Here is a 15,819-nt window from a genome sequence, read left to right as displayed (position 1 = left end):
TATAATTCCTTCTCACAATAGTCATAGTATTAACCTTTACAAATATCCCTGTTTTAATGCAGCAGCTAGATGGGAAATCATAACAATAATTTATTGCTTTAAAATATTTAGAGACTTTTTGTCTCTAAAAGGCAATATTAAGCAAAGTAGAGGCAGAGATTTTGTTCTTTTCTGACAGATCTCCACACATACTATCTGAATTGAACTTGGCATCTTGAGATTGACCTAACTGAAAGAATATTATTTGAGAACTCTATAAACTGAGCAGTAATCTTTCCATTGAGTGGTCTTAAACCTATAATTTTAACTCTTTGTAATATAGGGATATGTGATAACATAAGCTTTTTGTTTGCAATGTACTTTTCAAGACAGAGTCTCCTCAATAATTAATTATAAACTTTAGCTTATTAACTGTCACAAAAGCCCTTTGAAGAAATATTCTTTTTTTTTTTCTTCTTGTTTTCCATCTTCTATGACGTTTGGCTCAGATGGTAAAGCGTCTGTCTACAATGCGGGAGACCCGGGTTCAATCCCTGGGTCAGGAAGATCCCCTGGAGAACGAAATGGCAATCCACTCCAGTACTATTGCCTGGAAAATCCCATGGACAGAGGAGCCTGGTAGGCTACAGTCCGTGGGGTCGCAAAGAGTCGGACACGACTGAGCAGCTTCACTTCACTTATGAAGTTTACATTTCCCACCAAATGTGAAGTGCATTGTTTTCAATTGTTTGTGGATATTTTCTGGATGGAATACTAGTAAAATAAATCTTTTAATAATATATTTGAAATGGAATTATATTTGCTGAGTAATCAGCAAGGACTTTTTTCAGATAGTTAAAGATAAAATACTGGTAGCTAATAAACAGAAGAAACGCTAATCTTAGATTTCTGTGTGTGGTTGGATGGGATTAGGTTTGGTAACAATACAAATATGTTTGTATAAAACCAGGGGAGTATATTGATTCCTTCCTCTGCACTTTCTCCTTAACAAGGCAATTTCTAGCAGCCACAGGGAAGGGCCCCCAAACTGTGGCCATGCCAGTAAGAAGTATATATTACATGGTTTATTATTACTACAATTATTTTTGGAAATTTTTACCCATTGTCTACATACAGCTAAGAAACCAACAAAGAACAGGATCACCTCACTTTCTATGTAGACCATATTCACAAAACCATATCTGTCAGTATTTTTCCAGATAAAGCTGCCTTGGGACAAAGTCATGAGGTGCAATCTTTTAATACAGGGATGTTATCAGTCTCAAATGTAACACAAAGATAAGTGAAAATTTCTGAAATTTTAAAAGCCTGTGATACAGACAATGATACAGAAGCAATTTTGATAAATCAAAAATACACTTGCCTGGGAGATATGAGATAGGCAAGCCTACCTACCACCTCTTTACCCTACAACTGGTCGAGGCATGTACCTTAGGATAGTCTTTATCTACAAAATAAAGGGCTGGTTGTCATGAACTGCACATCTACTCTGGCTCCTACATGGACTTGAGAGTACCATTGAGCAAATGACCTATTCACTGCTTCCTCATTTGTTAAAAGGAAATAATAACTGATTTGAGTGCCCCACATAATTATTGTACAATTAAATGGGATTATGAGTAGGAAAGCACTTTACAAAATACAAATCCATTCATATATAAGTTATCATTATTCTTAAAGAGGACTGAAATAGGGAATTATTCAAAAGAGCTGGATATCGTATCATACTGCCTAAGAAATGTATCACTGGGAGTCTTCATTTTGACATTCATATTGGAGAATCAGCAATATTTTATCATTACGGCTTTACCCATTCACTCTTCAATTTATTCACAGTATTTCTAACTTTCTATTCAGTCTACTGCTTATCCCTTCAGCCTTCCTCCAGTTACCTGATAATTAACCATTTACTTCCTTTTTTTGTCACTTTTTTTTTTAATTGAAGAATAATTGCTTTACAGAATTTTGTGGTTTTCCATCAAACATCAACAAGAATCAGCCATAAGTACACCCATATCCCTTCCCTCCTGAACCTCTCTCCAATCTCCTTCCCCATGCCACCCTTCTAGATTATCACAGAGCCCCTGTTTGAGTTCCCTGAGTCATACAGCAAATTCCTATTGGCAATCTCTTTTACATAAGGTATTATAAGTTTCCATGTTACTCTCTACATACATCTCACCCTCTCCCTCTTCCTCTCCCACCATGTCCATAGGTCTGTTTTCTATGTCTGTTTCTCCATTGTTGCCCTGAAAATAAATTCATGAGTACCATCTTTCTAGATTCCATATATATACAACAGTATATGATATTTATATTTCTCTTTCTGACTTAGTTCATTCTGTATAATCTGCTCTAGCTTTGTCCACCTCATTAAAACTGACTCAAATTCATTCCTTTTTATGGCTGAGTAGTGTTCCATCATATATATGTACTACAGCTTCTTTAACCATTCATCTATCAATGGACATCTAGGTCGCTTCCATGTTCTAGCTATTGTAAATAGTGCTGCAATGAACATTGTGGTACATGTGTCTTTTTCAATTTTGGTTTCCTCAGGGTATATGCCTAGTAGTGGGATTGCTGGGTCATATGGTGGTTTCATTCTTAGTTTTTTTTTAAGGAAACTCCATACCATCTTCCACAGTGGGTATCGATTTACATTCCCACCAGCAATGCAGGAGGGTTCCCTTTTCTTCATACCCTCTCTGGCATTTACTATTTGCAGACACTTTTGATGGCAGCCATTCTGATTGGCGTGAGATGACACCTCATTGTGATTTTGATTTTCATTTCTCTAATAATGAGTGATGTTGAGCATCTTTTCATGTGTTTATTAGCCATCTGTATGTCTTCTTTGGAGAAATAGGTTTTTTAGGTCTTTTTTGATTGGGCTGTTTGTTTTTCTAATATTGAGTTGTATGAGCTGTTTTTATATTTTGGAAATTGATTCTTTGTCGGTTGTTTCATTTACTATTATTTTCTCCCATTCTAAGGGTTGTCTTTTTACCTTGTTTGTAGCTTCCTTTGCTGTGCAAAACCCTTTAAGTTTAATTAGGTTGCACTTGTTTATTTGTGTTTTTATTTCCATTATTCTAGGAGATGGGTCATAGAAGATCCTGCTTTGATTTATGTCATCGCGTGTTCTGCTTATGCTTTCCTCTAAGAGTTTTATAATTTCTGGTCTTACTTTTGGGCCTTTAACCCATTTTGAGTTTATCTTTGTGTATGGTGTTAAGAAGTGTTCTAATTTCATTCTTTTGCTTATAACTGTGGCAGTGTTCTTGCCTGGAGAATCCCAGGGACGGCGGAGCCTGGTGGGCTGCCGTCTATGGGGTCGCAAAGAGTCGGACATGACTGAAGCGACTTAGCAGCAGCAGCAGCAGTCCAGTTTCCAAAGTACCACTTATTGAAGAGGCTATCTTTGTCCCAGTGTATATTCATGCCTCCTCTGTCAAAAATAAGATACCCAAAGGTGCATGGGTTTATCTCTGGGTACTCTATCTTGTTCCATTGGTTTATATTTCTGTTTTTGTGCCATGCTGTCTTGATGACTGTAGCTTTGTAGTATAGTGTGAAGTCAGGAAGGTTGATTCCTCCAGCTCCGTTTTTTTTCTCAAGACTGTTTTGGCTAATCGGGGTCTTTTGTGTTTCCATATGGATTGTGAAGTTTTTTGTTCTAGTTGTATGAAAAATACCATTGGTAAATTAATAGGGATTGCACTGAATCTGTAGATTGCATTTGGTAGTATAGTAATTTTTAAAATATTGATTCTTCCTACCCAGGAACATGGAATATCTCTCCATCTGTTTTTGTCATCTTTGATTTCTTTCATCAGTGTCTTATAATTTTCCTTATACAGGTCATTTGTCTTCTTAGCTAGGTTTATTCCTATATATTTTATTCTTCTTGTTGAGATGGTAAGTGGGATTGATTCCTTAATTTCTCTTTTCTGATTTTTCATTGTTAATATATAGGAATGCAAGTGATTTCTGTATATTGAGCTTATATCCTGTGACTTTGCTGAATTCACTGATTAGCTCTAGTAAGTTTCTGATGGTTTCTTTTGGATTTTCTATGTATAGTATCATGTCATCTGCAAACAGTGAGAGTTTTACTTCTTTTCTGATCTGGATTCTTTTATTTCTTTTTCTTCTCTAATTGCCATAGCTAGGACTTCCAAAACTATGCTAAATAATAGTGGTGAGAGTAGACACCCTTGTTATTCCTGATCTTAGAGGGAATGCTTTTAGTTTTTCACCATTGAGAATAATATTTGCAGTGGGTTTATCATATATGGCTTTTTCTATGTTGAGGTAGGTACCTTATATGCCCACTTTGTGAAGCACTTTTTCATAAATTGGTGTTGAACTTTGTCAAAGCTTTTTCTGCATCTATTAAGATGATCACATGCTTTTTATCTTTTAATTTGTTAATATGGCATATCACATTGATTGATTCACATATATTGAAGAATCCTTGTATCCCTGGAATAAACCCAACTTGATCATGGTGTATGAGCTTTTTAACGTGTTGTTGAATTCTGTTTGCTAGAATTTTGTTGAGGATTTTTGCATCTATGTTCATCAGTGATACTAGCCTGTAATTTTCTATTTTGTGTGTGTTGTCTTTGCCTGACTTTGGTATCAAGGTGATTGTGGCCTCATAGAATGAATTTGGAAGTGTCCCTTCCTCTGAAGCTTTTTGGAAGAGTTTCAGAAAAATAGGCATTAACTCTTCTCTAAATGTTTGATAAAATTCCCCTGTGAAGCCATATGACCTTGGACTTTTGTTTTTTGGGAGACTTTTGATCACAGTTTCAATTCTAGTGTTTGTAATTGGCTTATTCATAATTTATATTTCTTCCTGGTTCAATCTTGGGAGGTTGAACTAAGAATCTATCCATTTCCTCTAGGCTGATCATTTTAATTAGCATATAGTTGCTCATAATATTCTCGTATGATACTTTGTATTTCTGCATTGTCTGTTGTAACCTCTCGGCTTTCATTTCTAATTTTTGTTATTTTGATTTTTCTCTTTTTTTTCCCTGATGAATGTGGCTAGTGGTTGTCAATTTCATCTTCTCAAAGAACTGGTTTATAGTTTTATTACTCTTTGCTATGATTTCCTTCTTTTTCACTTATTTCTGGACTTATCTTTATGATTTCTTTCCTTCTGCTGACTTTGGGGTTTTTTGTTGTTGTTGTTGTTGTTCTTTTTCCAACTGCTTTAGATGTAGGGTTAGGTTGTCTATTTGATGCTTTTCTTGTTTCTTGAGGTAAGATTGTATTGCTATAAACTTTCCTCTTAGAATTGCTTTTGCTGAATCCCATAGATTTTGAGTCGTCATGTTTTCATTGTTATTTGTTTCTAGGAATCTTTTGATTTTCCTTATTTCTTCAGTAACTGCTATATTATTTAGTAATGTAATGTTTAATCTCCATGAGTTTGTGTTTTTTGTGTTTTTTTTTTTTTTTTCCCTGTAGTTGACATCTAGTCTCACAGCATTATGGTCAGAGAAGATACTTGATATGATTTCAATTTTCTTAAATTTACTGAGGCTTGATTTGTGGCCCAAGACATGGTCTATCCTGGAGAATGTTCCATGTGCACTTGAAAAGAAAATGTATTCTTCTGTATTTGGATGGAAAGTGCTGAAGATATAAATTAGGTCCATAACATCTAATGTTTCATTTAAGATTTGCATTTCTTTACTGATTCTCTGTATTGATGATTTGTCCATAGGTGTAAGTGGGATGTTAACGTCCCCTACGATTATTGTGTTAGTGATGATTTTCCCTCTAATTCCTGTTAGTGCTTGCTTTATGTATTGTGGTGCTCCTATGTTGGGTGCATAGATACTTACAATTGTTATGTTTTCTTCTTGGATTGATCTCTTGATCATTATGTAGTGTCTCTCTTTGGCTTTTACAATATTTTTTTATTAAAAAAAATTTTTTTTTCTGAAATAAAGAGTGCCACTCTGGCTTTCTTTTGGTTTCCATTTGCAAGAAATATCTTTTTCCTTCCTTTCACTTTCAGTCTGTATTTGTCTCTAGATCTGAAAAGGGTCTCTTGTAGGCATACATGTGGGTCTTGTTTTTGTATATGTTCAGTCAGTCTGTATATTTTGGTTGGTGCATTTAATCTGTTTACATTTAAGTTACTTATTGGTATACATGGTTCTATTGGGATTTTTGTGATTGTTTGGGGTTTTCTTTTATAGATCTCTCATTTCTCTTGTATTTACTGGCTATGTAAATCCCTTTACTATTGTTTTTTTTTTAATTTTATTTTATTTCCAAACTTTACATAATTGTATTAGTTTTGCCAAATATCGAAATGAATCCACCACAGGTATACATGTGCTCCCCATCCCAAACCCTCCTCCCTCCTCCCTCCCCATACCATCCCTCTGGGTCGTCCCAGTGCACTAGCCCCAAGCATCCAATATCGTGCATCGAACCTAGACTGGCAACTCGTTTCTTACATGACATTTTACATGTTTCAATGTCATTCTCCCAAATCTTCCCACCCTCTCCCTCTCCCACAGAGTCCATAAGACTGTTCTATACATCAGTGTCTCTTTTGCTGTCTCGTACACCGGGTTATTGTTACCATCTTTCTAAATTCCATATATATGCGTTAGTATACTGTATTTATGTTTTTCCTTCTGGCTTACTTCACTCTGTATAATAGGCTCCAGTTTCATCCACCTCATTAGGACTGATTCAAATGTATTCTTTTTAATGGCTGAGTAATACTCCATTGTGTATATGTACCACTGCTTTCTTATCCATTCATCTGCTGATGGACATCTAGGTTGCTTCCATGTCCTGGCTATTATAAACAGTGCTGCGATGAACATTGGGGTACACATGTCTCTTTCCCTTCTGGTTTCCTCAGTGTGTATGCCCAGCAGTGGGGTTGCTGGATCATAAGGCAGTTCTATTTCCAGTTTTTTAAGGAATCTCCACACTGTTCTCCATAGTGGCTGTACTAGTTTGCATTCCCACCAACAGTGTAAGAGGGTTCCCTTTTCTCCACACCCTCTCCAGCATTTATTATTTGTAGACTTTTGGATCACAGCCATTCTGACTGGTGTGAAATGGTACCTCATAGTGGTTTTGATTTGCATTTCTCTGATAATGAGTGATGTTGAGCATCTTTTCATGTGTTTGTTAGCCATCTGTATGTCTTCTTTGGAGAAATGTCAATTTAGTTCTTTGGCCCATTTTTTGATTGGGTCGTTTATTTTTCTGGAGTTGAGCTGTAGGAGTTGCTTGTATATTTTTGAGATTAGTTGTTTGTCAGTTGCTTCATTTGCTATTATTTCCCCCATTCTGAAGGCTGTCTTTTCACCTTGCTAATAGTTTCCTTTGATGTGCAGAAGCTTTTAAGGTTAATTAGGTCCCATTTGTTTATTTTTGCTTTTATTTCCAATATTCTGGGAGGTGGGTCATAGAGGATCCTGCTGTGATGTATGTCAGAGAGTGTTTTGCCTATGTTCTCTAGGAGTTTTATAGTTTCTGGTCTTACGTTTAGATCTTTAATCCATTTTGAGTTTATTTTTGTGTATGGTGTTAGAAAGTGGTCTAGTTTCATTCTTTTACAAGTGGTTGACCAGGTTTCCCAGCAGCACTTGTTAAAGAGATTGTCTTTAATCCATTGTATATTCTTGCCTCCTTTGTCAAAGATAAGGTGTCCATATGTGCGTGGATTTATCTCTGGGCTTTCTATTTTATTCCATTGATCTATATTTCTGTCTTTGTGCCAGTACCATACTGTCTTCATAACTGTGGCTTTGTAGTAGAGCCTGAAGTCAGGTAGGTTGATTCCTCCAGTTCCATTCTTCTTTCTCAAGATCGCTTTGACTATTCGAGGTTTTTTGTATTTCCATACAAATTGTGAAATTATTTGTTCTAGCTTTGTGAAGAATACTGTTGGTAGCTTGATAGGGATTGCGTTGAATCTATAAATTGCTTTGGGTAGTATACTCATTTTCACTATATTGATTCTGCCAATCCATGAACATGGTATATTTCTCCATCTATTAGTGTCCTCTTTGATTTCTTTCACCAGTGTTTTATAGTTTTCTATATATAGGTCTTTAGTTTCTTTAGGTAGATATATTCCTAAGTATTTTATTCTTTCCGTTGCAATGGTGAATGGAATTGTTTCCTTAATTTCTCTTTCTGTTTTCTCATTATTAGTGTATAGGAATGCAAGGGATTTCTGTGTGTTGATTTTATATCCTGCAACTTTACTATAGTCATTGATTAGTTCTAGTAATTTTCTGGTGGAATCTTTAGGGTTTTCTATGTAGAGGATCATGTCATCTGCAAATAGTGAGAGTTTTACTTCTTCTTTTCCAATTTGGATTCCTTTTATTTCTTTTTCTGCTCTGATTGCTGTGGCCAAAACTTCCAAAACTATGTTGAATAGTAATGGTGAAAGTGGGCACCCTTGTCTTGTTCCTGACTTTAGAGGAAATGCTTTCAATTTTTCACCATTGAGGATAATGTTTGCTGTGGGTTTGTCATATACAGCTTTTATTATGTTGAGGTATGTTCCTTCTATTCCTGCTTTCTGGAGAGTTTTTATCATAAATGGATGTTGAATTTTGTCAAAGGCTTTCTCTGCATCTATTGAGATAATCATATGGTTTTTATTTTTCAATTTGTTAATGTGGTATATTACATTGATTGATTTGCAGATATTGAAGAATCCTTGCATCCTTGGGATAAAGCCCACTTGATCATGGTGTATGATCTTTTTAATGTGTTGTTGGATTCTGATTGCTAGAATTTTGTTAAGGATTTTTGCATCTATGTTCATCAGTGATATTGGCCTGTAGTTTTCTTTTTTTGTGGGATCTTTGTCAGGTTTTGGTATTAGGGTGATGGTGGCCTCATAGAATGAGTTTGGAAGTTTGCCTTCCTCTGCAATTTTCTGGAAGAGTTTGAGCAGGATAGGTGTTAGCTCTTCTCTAAATTTTTGGTTCATTCCCTTTACTATTGTTGTAAGGCTGGTTTGGTGGTGCTAAATTCTCTTAACTTTTACTTGTCTGTAAAGCTTTTGATTTTTCCATCAATTTTGAATGAGCTCTTTGCTGGGTATAGTAATCTTGCTTGTAGATTTTTTCCTTTTTAGTACTTTAAATATATCATGCCGCCTTCTGGCCTGCAGAGTTTCTGCTAAAAGATCCACTGTTAATCACATGGATTTTCCCTTATATGTTACTTGTTGCTTTTTCCTTGCTGCTTTTAGTAATCTTTGTGTTTAATCTCTGTTAGCTTGATTAATATGTGTCTCTATGTGTTTCTTCTTGGATTTATCCTGTAAGGGTCTCTGCTTCCTGGACTTGATTGACTATTTCCTTTCCCATGTTGGGAAAGTTTTCAACTATAATTTCTTCAAAAATTTTTCTCAGTGCCTTTCTTTTTTTCCCCTCCTCCTCTGAGATCCCTATAATTCAAATGTTGGTGTGTTTAATATTGACCCAAAGGTCTCTGAGGCTGTCCTCAATTCTTTCCATTCCTTTCCCTTTATTCTGCCCTTCGGCAGTTATTTCCACCATTCTGTCTTCCAGCTGACTTATCCATTCCTCTGTCCCAGTTATTCTGCTATTAGTTCCTTCTAGAGTATTTTTAAATTCAGCAATTGTGTTTTTCATTTGTTCGCTTATTCTTTATTTTTTCTATGCCCTTGGTGATTTTATTAACTGTGTTAAATGTTTCTTTCACTTTCTCAACTCTATTTTCAAGTCTTCATAACATCTTTACTATCATTATTCTGAATTTTCTTTCAGGTAGATCATTTATTTCCTCTTCATTTATTTGGGTGTGAGTTTCTACCTTGTTCTTTCATTTGTGCTATATTTCTCTGTCTTTTCATTTTTTTTTTTTTCTAACTTTTTCCACTTGAGGTCTCCTTTTCCCAGGGTTTAGGGTTTTATTCTTTCTTCCTTTTGGTTTTTGCCCTTGGAGGGAAAGATTGTTTGAGTGGTTTGTGTTGACTTCTTGTTAGGGGTGACTTGTGCCTGTGTCCTAATGGGAGGAGATTAAATACATAATTACAGAAATAATGGGACTTATATACACACTTTCACACACATGGTTATAACCAAAGTATTCTAAAGAAAAGAATACTAGACACTGACTTGGTGAACAAGAGAAACCAAAAGTGATATCAACCAAATAAAAGCAGAGCTAGCTAATGATCAATCTGGAAAACTGAGCATGAGCAGAGTGGCAACTGAGGAATATAGCAAAAAGAGTTCAACAATTTAACCTACTTAGTGAAAAAAGAAAGACAAAGGGGAAAAGGAGAATGAAAAGAGAAAAAAAAGAGGAGAAGGGAGGGAAAAGAAAAATGGAAGGGGGGAAAAGAGTATTCAAAAAAGAAAGAGAAAAGAAAAAATTGAAAAACAAAGATAAATAGATGTATGTGAAAAAGATACAGATGTATATGAAAAAGATTTATATGTATTTAGGAATAGCTACAGCTGGTAAAGAACTATAAGAAAAGCAGCTGAATGTATCAAAAACAAAATCAGAAAAATCACCAAAAATTGGATGAAAAAGAAATTAAAAAAAAAATCTAAAATGAAATTTCTTTTTTAAACAAAGAAGAAAACACAGCACTGCAAAAGGCTAACGTGAAGGTAGAAATATGTAGGGGGAACAATCAGTTTGATTTACAAGAAAAAAAGGTTCTCAAGGTCATAGTTCTTCTTGCTTGTGGAGTCTGCCCCCGTGGATGGGGTTGGGTTAGTATTCTGTGATGTTTTCCTGTTTAGGGGAGGTAGTGCCTGTTTCTGGTTGATGCAGCTGGATCTTGTCTCTCTGAAGGGCAATTCAGTGTCCAGTGGTAGGTTTTGGGGTGTCTATGGGTTCAGTATGTCTTTGGGCAGTCCTTCTGGCTTTGGCAGTGTTAGACACATCTATTTCTGCAGCTGCTTCAAAGTGGCCCTCTCAGCATATCTTCACTGCTGCCAGCCCTCTTCTTGTCCCTGGAATTATTGCCAGTGCTTCTGTTCCCAGGTCCCGCCCTGCACTGCTGGCCTAAGCTTGCTAGTTAAGGGGCTTGTATGGATCTTTTCTCAGTTCCCTGACCATGCCCTCTGTGTCACCAGAGTCTTGTGTGGGCTTCCCTCAGCCCCCTGAGCACACCCTCTGTGTTGCGGGGCTTATGTGCACTTGTTTTCACTCTCCAGGACCCCCCTCTATGTCACAGGGCTTGTGTGCACTTGTCTTGGCTCATGGGGCCTGCTCTCTGCATTGAGGGGTTTGTATGCACTTGTTTCGACTTACCAGCCCACCCTCTATGTCACAGGGCTTGTGTGTCCTTCTTTTGGCTCCCTAGGCCTACCTTCTCTGCCGCAAGGGTTGTGTGCACTGGAGAGGTTTGTATGCCTCTCCACTCTCAGCACCCTGGGCCTGCCTTCTGTGCTGTGGGGCTCCTATGGGCTTCTCTCCTTTCCCCTAACCTGCCATCCAGGCATGGCCACAGCCCGTGAGCTGTTTATGGGCTGAGAAGTGCAGCTTTCTCTGTTTTCTGCCCTCTAAGTCCCTGCTTTGCCAGGTTTTCCTAGACTCTACAGTTCCCCCTTAGGTGTGCCTTCGAAGGAGCTTCCAGTGCATGGGAACTCTTCCTGTTTCAGGACTCCCTCCCTCTGTGGCACAAGCTCCCACCCAGGATTTCTCTGCCTTTTCCCTTTCTATGTCTCAATCCCCTCTCCTACTTCATTTCAGGGAGCTTAGTCTGTCACTCCAGAGGACTGGGCTCTTTGGCTGTCATCTAAAGGTTGTTTTGTAGTTGTTCCATATCTTGATGAGTTTTTTATGTATTTTTTGACAGGCTGACAATCTCCCCATCTTACTCTTTTGCCATTTTCTTCTGATCCCTCATTTACTTTTTTTTAAAGCTGATTCATATTGAACCCTTACTGTATGGCAGGTGTTAACATACTCTTGTATATTTTGCATCCATATATACTTTTATGTGTGATTACTTACTCTCTCTCCACAGTGCTTTATCGCATTCACATATTCAAATTTTTATTGTTTCTCCAAATTTTCAATAATTGGTGCATTTGTGCCCAAGGTCTTCTCAACTGAGGCCACCTGCTTTTGCCTTTCTTTTACTTAAATTATTTTTTAATTTCCTTTTTTATAACCCATTAAGTGGACAAGAAAACATTTATTGAGCACCTACTAAAAGGCTAGGACCTTTTAGTGCTGAATGCTAAGATGAGACTCCTTAAAGAGCTTACCCATAAATCTTAGAGATGCTTAAAATACTCTCATATTTACCCTATATCTACATCTAGAATAATATTTCCTTTCATTAGAATGCTAAACAAGATATGACCTTGTCTTCTCTCAAGCTTTGCCATTTTGGGTTTCAGTCTTGATGTTCTTCTTTAAAGTCAACATGCATTTTTAGATCCCAATACTATCCATCTTTCAAGAATCAGTTCCAGTATCATCCTCACTTGATAACTTTATCCTTGGCTTCCACAATTATTGAATTGTGTTTTCCTCTCTGGTCATTTAATATTTATTTATATTATTATTTAGAAATTTCTTTGCTTCTCAACATGTGGAGAAACCCCAGAGGCCAAGCACACTATTCTATGCATCTTATATTCTAGCACCTTTCTGTCAGCACTTAATAAATGTTGTTAAACCAGTGGATGAATGAGTTAACACAATTATACAGGCTGAATATACAAAAGCAACATATTGTTAAGTCGTAAAAATCAGATCTAGACTGGAATCACATTTTTGACACTATTAACTAATATTAACCATGGAAACATGACCTTATCTTTCTCAGTTGCACCATCTGTATAATAAAGATAAGTTAGGGATCTTAAGATGTCTAGCACAGTGCCTCATGTATTAAGCATCCAACATGGTATGTACCATTTTAATATAATAGCATTTTATTGAGAGGATAGCTAATAGGGGTCAGCTTGTATATAACACCTCTAAACAAGTGAGATGGACCGAAGACATTCCTCAGAAACCTAGAGAAGGAAATTTCAATTGGTGTGCCATATTACAACCCTTTGGAGATTTGCTATCACAAGAGATAACCCAGGCTTTAGATGGATGAGGTGGCAGCAAAAGGGTCTGAGATGAAGCCAAGCTGCAAATGAAGTTTTTTTTTTTTCTTTTTTTTTAAAGAGCTATTAATCAGCTCTAATCCCATCAAATGGTGATCTTTATGAGATTGCATAGAAACTATTGGTCACCTAATGAGCTTTGTAGTTGCAGATTCCCACAAAACTAGTGATTACAGCTAGTTTAATTCTTTTTAATACAAAGTATATAAAATACTTATTCAATGAAATTCTCCCTATTATTAATCATCCTCTACCCCCTCATTAACAAAAGCAGTTATGAAGCTGTTATGTGTGGGCTGAGTAAGGGATTGTGCCTTTTATTAGAATGTGAAATATGCTTAGAAAGAAAATTACACACCTCTGAAAGGATATGCAGACATTCTATTGTGTTTGTCTTTTCTCATTCTGTTTTCTGCATTATTGAAATCTCAGTTTTGTCAGTATAGCAGAACTTTAATGCACTTTGTAATAATTCATCATATGATTGTAATGGTGTAATAGTTTTTTAAACAATTTTTAGTATTTTAATCTTAAAGAGTATTTATTAAAAAATTAATACTATAAGTCAAATGTCAGGTTGGAAACTGAATATACTTGAGACTCTATTCACTCAAGGCAATTTAACATATTCACTCATATATTATGTGCAGTCAGAGCCAACCAAACCCATCAGAATTTACTCAATATCAGTCTTTACTCAATAACAGAGTAGACTCTGTTCTACTTGGAAGTATTATTAGGCAAACACATCAAGTTAATATCCCATCTTGAGAAAAGAGAACCCAAACACAATAATACACCCAAAATACATGAACTAACTTTTGCACATTTAGAAGATATTAGAAAAAATTCTAAAATTAAAGAAATACTTCTAAATTATTTGTAGCTGAGATAAATTTTAGACTACAGTGTACCAAAAAAAAAAAAAAAAGATCAGTCTCTTGACCTGTTTTAAATAAATTCTCATCCTATTAAAACTGAGAATAATGGATATTTAGTCATTATTGTAAGGAACATCTAAGAAATTTTCATGTCTTCCCTGTCAGGGAAAGTGTCCCTAACTATACTCTCATATGCAATAATTTTCCAAGCAAGGAGATAGTCCCTGACCTGAGGGAACTGACATTTAGGACTCAGTGTGGGGTCTGCATGAACCAGCCTGGCTGAAGGCTCACTGTCCTGAAGGTCATTTGGGTATTGTAAGGTTTAGATTAGTTTTTCAAAGCCAAAGTGGGATCTGGGAAATATGTTCTGCTTTACAATATTCTTTGGAAATGAAAATCTTACCCTGGAGTCTTCTCTGTATTTTCAGGCACTCCTATAGGAGGTAGAGGAGGGACTGAATGATCTAGACTCTGAACTGTCCAATCTTACTTCAATCTGAGTGACTCCAGTTTTATATTGAATTCCAGGTAAATTGTTTATGACGAAAGGATTCTCTAAACAAAAGAGAAAAGAAGTGTATAAAAAACTACTACAGAGTATTGGAGAAATTATTTATGATAGGATAAAAGATGTTACCACACAAAACAAACAAACAAAAAAAGATGTTACCACATATACTTTTAAAAATCTTCAAAGCCCCCAAATCCTTCATCATAGAAAACAAATAAAACAAAATTACTAAAATTAGCATCAAGCAACCTTATTCACTTTTAAAAGAATCGATATTTGTGGTGCTTACAGCATAACATTTCATGGTGAAGAATTTTTCCCCAAAACTTTAAACTTTTTGTTTTATATTGGCCTACAGCCCATTACAAATGTTGTGGCAGTTTCAGGTGAACAGTGAAAGGACTCAGCCATACATATACATATATCAATTCTCCCCTGAAACCCCTCCAATTCAGGCTGGATGTAACATTGAGCAGAGTTCCATGTGCTATACAGTAGATCCTTATTGGTCATTCATTTTAAGTATAGCAGTGTGTATATGACTTTCCCAAAGTCCCTTACTATCCCTTCCCCTTGGCAACCGTAAGTTCATTCTCTAAGTCTGTGAGCCTCTTTGGTAATATTCCATTGTATATATATATACCACTTCTTCTTTATCTATGCCTTTGTCAGTGGACATTTAGGTTGCTTCTATGTCTCGGCTATTGAAAATAGTGCTGCCATGTACACTGGGCATTCTTTTGAAGGATTTTTAAATAAGCAATTCAAAGCTATCTCTGTAGGTAGATAATTTAATATTCAAAGATTTTAGAGAAAAATTAGACTATGAGTTATTATTCCTCATATATTCATTCATATAGTCATTTTTCTTATCCTATTATTTTTTTCCATGATTATTTCCTTAAACTGAGAACACTTTATTACAACATACAGTTTGTGGCATCAGAAAAAGTTCTGCTTGAACTCCTATTTTCCCACCTATATGTCGCATCACTTCTCTGAGTCTTTGTTTCTTGATCTGTGAACTGAAGTCAATGATAACTTTTAACATGGAACACTGGATACTGTCCTAATTACACTGTGTTCATTCATACAATTCTCACATAACCCTATGAGGTGGTTGCTATTATGAACACCATCTTTCAGATGAGGAACCTTGAAACCAGTGCAGTGAAGAACCTCATCCAAGGTCACATAGCAAACAAATGGTAAAGTGAATGGTAAAGCTGGGCTTCCAACCCAAGTGGACTGACTCCAAGGCTACATAATTTAACAGCTAACCTGCATT

Source organism: Bos indicus x Bos taurus, chromosome 5 (genome assembly GCF_003369695.1).
Source record: "Bos indicus x Bos taurus breed Angus x Brahman F1 hybrid chromosome 5, Bos_hybrid_MaternalHap_v2.0, whole genome shotgun sequence".
NCBI lineage: Eukaryota > Metazoa > Chordata > Mammalia > Artiodactyla > Bovidae > Bos > Bos indicus x Bos taurus.
Note: the sequence above shows the minus strand (reverse complement) of the source record.